The sequence below is a fragment of the Lathyrus oleraceus genome, chromosome 2, assembly GCF_024323335.1.
Source record: "Lathyrus oleraceus cultivar Zhongwan6 chromosome 2, CAAS_Psat_ZW6_1.0, whole genome shotgun sequence".
Classification (NCBI taxonomy): Eukaryota; Viridiplantae; Streptophyta; class Magnoliopsida; order Fabales; family Fabaceae; genus Lathyrus; species Lathyrus oleraceus.
In genome coordinates, this window is record NC_066580.1 from 73,909,913 (window position 1) to 73,914,293 (window position 4,381).

The 4,381-nt window shown below is 36.6% G+C and overlaps 1 non-coding gene across 1 annotated transcript; it reads left to right on the plus strand.

Annotated features, from left to right (window-relative positions):
• The first annotated feature begins 294 nt into the window (after positions 1-294).
• LOC127124236 (small nucleolar RNA R71) lies at positions 295-401 on the plus strand. The gene has a single exon (XR_007803856.1). It is a non-coding gene; the product is annotated as a small nucleolar RNA R71 (small nucleolar RNA).
• Positions 402-4,381: the final 3,980 nt, after the last annotated feature.

A 4,381-nucleotide genomic window follows, 5' to 3' on the forward strand; every position in this document is an offset into this window, starting at 1 on the left:
GTTGCAGTATTCGGGTTTACGCACATATGCTCGACCTTAAGGGATAATGCATCCATTTTAGCTTGCATCATGTCTATAGAGCTTAATTCATGCACTCCTCCTTGGGCTTCCTTCTTCTCAACTGTCGCTCGTTCGACTCCCTGTGATTGATGATTTTGAGCCATATCTTCGATGAGGGCACTAGCTTCAGGATAAGGTTTGTTCATCAGCGCACCGCCTGCAGCAGCGTCGATGGTCATCTTAATGTTATAGTGAAGTCCATTATAGAAGGTCTGAATGATTAACCAATTTTCTAGACCATGATGTGGGCATGCTCTTAACAGCTCTTTATATCTCTCCCAAGCTTCGAACAACGATTCTCCTTGGTTCTAGGTAAATCTAGTTATATGGTTTCGAAGAACGGCGGTCTTACTTGGGGGAAAGTATCTAGCAAGGAATACTCTTCTAAGGTTATCCCAAGTCGTAATGGAATTGGGTGGAAGGGAATCTAACCATGATAGGGCTTTATCTTTGAGGGAAAAAGGGAATAATCTTAAACGGATTGCCTCAGGAGAAGCTCCATTGGTTTTAAAAGTGTCTGCTAATTGGAGAATTTTTTTTAATTGTTGGTTTGGGTTCTCAGTAGCAAGACCTGCGAATTATCTCTGTTGCACTAGTTGCAACAGGGAGGGTTTAAGTTCGAAATTATTAGCTGGGATGGTTGGGTTTACTATACTAGAACTAGGTTCTTCGTTGGATGGTTGGGAGAAATCCTTAAGAGGTCTTTGGTTTTGATCTTCGGCCATAGCTCTCCTAATTCTATCGAAGAATAAACATGTGCGAGCGTAACGTTCAGGTTCCGCCAGAGGGTATACTAAGCTTCCGGTGCTGCGAGTTCTTCGTATTGACCGGCGGGTAATAACCTAAGTCTAAACGATATAACAACAGGGTACGAAATTTGACTAAATTGGTCCCTGGCAACGGCGCCAAAAACTTGATGCGTGCTTTTCGCAAGTATACGAACGCGTCAGAGTAATATAAAAGATTGTCGAATCCACAGAGACCAAGTGTCAATCTATCGTTATCTATTGTTATGGTGTTTATCTAAGGTAATCAAAATAGGGGTTTTTATAGTGTGCAATGAAAAGTAAAGTATTAAATTAAATTCAATTAATAAAGACAGACTCGAATGTAATTCACATAATCAATTAATAATCCAAGTACTTGCTAATAGAGCTACTTATGGACAATGTTTCCTACTTTGAAAAGAACCAATTTAACAAGAATTGTCGCTTTCGCGTATTCAGAACCGAGTTGTACTCCCTAATCAAACCCTCTTATTGTCACTTATAAAAAGGCGCGCATTGCGTTAGAGTAGTAAACCTATTTTTAAGAAATATAGTATCTTGACTAAGTTGAAAAGTATTTTAACCTGGATTTCTTAACCAAAAGAGGTTCTCACGAACCAGACTCTAAACTTATAAACGCGTCCGAAAATAGTTTTAAAATCACTTTTCTTCTTAAGTTGAAAACTCCTAATGAACTAAACAAAGTGCTTTCGCTGTATTTGAAATAGTTAAAAACAACTAAGTTTAAAAAGACATTGGACGGCTTTTGATCTTACCCAACGGAAATTAAGTGCGGGAAAACATAAGTTGAAAGTCAAAATAGCCCTTAAGTGTTTCTACGAACAATTGTACGGATTATCGGTTCAATTACGGTCCTTACATTCTAACCTTTATAGGTTTAGCTAGACATGGTAAAGTAAAGGTGCATTTTAATTTAAATAAAAGTAGTGCGAGTGTGGAAAGTAAATGAAAGTAGTGCGAGTGCGGAAAGTAAATGAAAGTAGTGCGAGTGCGGAAAGTAAATGAAAGTAGTGCGAGTGCGAGAAATAAATAAAAGTAGTGCGATTGCGAGAAATAAATAAAATAAAGACAGTGCGGGAAATAAATAAAGTAAAGACAGTGCGGGAAAGTAAAGTAGATAAAGGTAAAGCGATAAAAACCTGCTCCAATCGGAGGGTTGAATAAAATGCGAAGCGGAAATGAAAATGGCGGCAGGATTAACTTCCTTCCAAAGTGCTCCAAACTCGATTACAGACTCGATCACACAATTGTGGCAACACCCCAATGTGAAGTGATTACCACTTTTACAATACTGAATATATGCCTAAGTGAAACTAAGTTTGCTCTAAGTTTGGATGATTAAACAAATGAAAACGAGTCTGTATTTATAGGCAAGGAAAATAATGGAAATGACAAGGATGCCCTTCAGTTTGAAATTGGGAGGGAAAAGTTTTCTTCTTGTGGCGCCCGCCACAACACCATGGCGCCCGCCATAAGGGTAAATTATGGCGCCCAAGTGGAGATAGTAGGGAACATGGCAGTTAAGGGAAGTTGAGCTGTGACACGTCATGGCTGGACCTATGACGCCAGCCACAGTGGGAGCCACAAGTGTATAATGCTGAATTTTAGTCTTTTTAGCTAATTTTCACTCCTTTTCTCGATTGGGGCTCTGATTAGACTGAAAACCTGAAAAACAAAGAGAAACGTAGTAATAACATAACAAAATAACAATAAAACCACTAAAATGCATGCGAAATCGGAGTTGAAAATACGGTGAAATTCAGTGTCATCACACCCCCTTTTTTGAAGACTTATTTCGTGTGGGCCTGGTGATTGAGCCCACACGCGAATTACTAACACTTCTTCATATTTCCATTCTCACCCCCTGGCCAGAAACCATTTCTATGATTGGGCTTCGTCAATCAGGCCCATACGTTTTGTTCTCATACCAAAGTGCTTGTCAGATTTCGCACCTCCCCTTGGGCAGAATTGGATATTCTGGCCTTGACCCCTTCAGCCCACTGTTTTTTACCCACATGCTAAAAAAATTATGTCGGGCTCATTGTTGTCTACACCCTAATCCAGAATTGCACGTCTCTTAGTATAATTAGGTTTTTAATAGATTTTAGGGATTATTAGAAATATTAGTTTTTGAAATATTAAAAACCTTAGAATATTATAGCTTGATTAGGGTATTAGAATTAATTAGAAACAATATATTTTAGATTTTTGAAATATTTGTAATTAGGTTAGGAGATTAGACTTTAATATGTTTCTAGTTTAATTGTCTCTTAGAATTTAATTGATGTAGCCTAATTTCTAACATTAGAATAATCTTAGAATTTGATTAGATTTTAGGCATAGTTAGATTTTAGAGGTAAATTTGTGTTCATGATTGAACATTTTTTTGATATGACCATTTTACCCTTATAAGTTTCTTTTGTCATTTTAGCCATATAACATAACATGCTCCCTTAAAAATTGTGACTTAGATTTTAATCAAGTTTAACAATTGCATGCTCCTTTAGGAATAACCCTGAATTAAGTTCTAACCATTATATTAGTATTAACCTAGTCATCAAAATCAAATCAAACCCTCGATTCAAGTTGATCAAAAGTATTTTTGATCAGCTAAATCCTTTGAACTTGTATAGTCCCACAGTCTAATTTGAGTTGTGAGCAAATTCTTTACTTTGAATAAGTTTTGAATGATAGCAAGTTGTGTGATCATTGTCTAATTGTTGGTTGTGCATTATTTCACATGTTTCAATTGTGTTTTTAGCCTATAATATTGCTTCGTGTCTATACATAAAGATCCACATTGATACAATTCTATAAAGAACTCATAAAAACTGTTTTGTGTTAGCATGTATCAATACAAGTTCTCTTGCATCGATACATACACCTGTTTTAAATCACAAAACGTTTTTGGTTCAGTATGTATCGATCCATACGAGCCTTGCATCGATACATAAACTTATTTTAAATCACAAAACGTTTTTGCTTCAGTATGTATCGATCCATACAAGCCTTGTATCGATACATAAACTTGTTTCAAAACGTTTTTGCTTCAGTATGTATCGATCCATACGATCCTTGCATCGATACATGTTAGTTAAAATGCTCCATGGATCGATACATACGAGCTTTGTATCGATACATGCTTGTATTAATTCTCAAAAACTAATCAAAGCTACAACATGTATCGATGCATAACCTTTTGTATCAATACATAATTCTGTTTTGTCTACTAACAGCTTCTGTCTTTCATATAAGAAGCATTTTTTGACAGTTTAGTGAGCGACGAATTCTGAGAGGGAAAAACAGTTGAAACACCAATCAAAGGAGTGTGTAGCAGCAATTGTTTTTGGAGCAGTTGGAAACCTGAAAGAGACTTCATCTTCTTCATCTTCTCAATCTCTTTTCTTCAAGAACATCAACACATAATCATTCTTGTTCTTTGGATTAAAGGATCAACGAGATAACATTCAGTGGTACGATCAAGGATCTAGCTGAGGTGTTCAGTGGAATGATCGAGGATCTAGCTGAGTTGA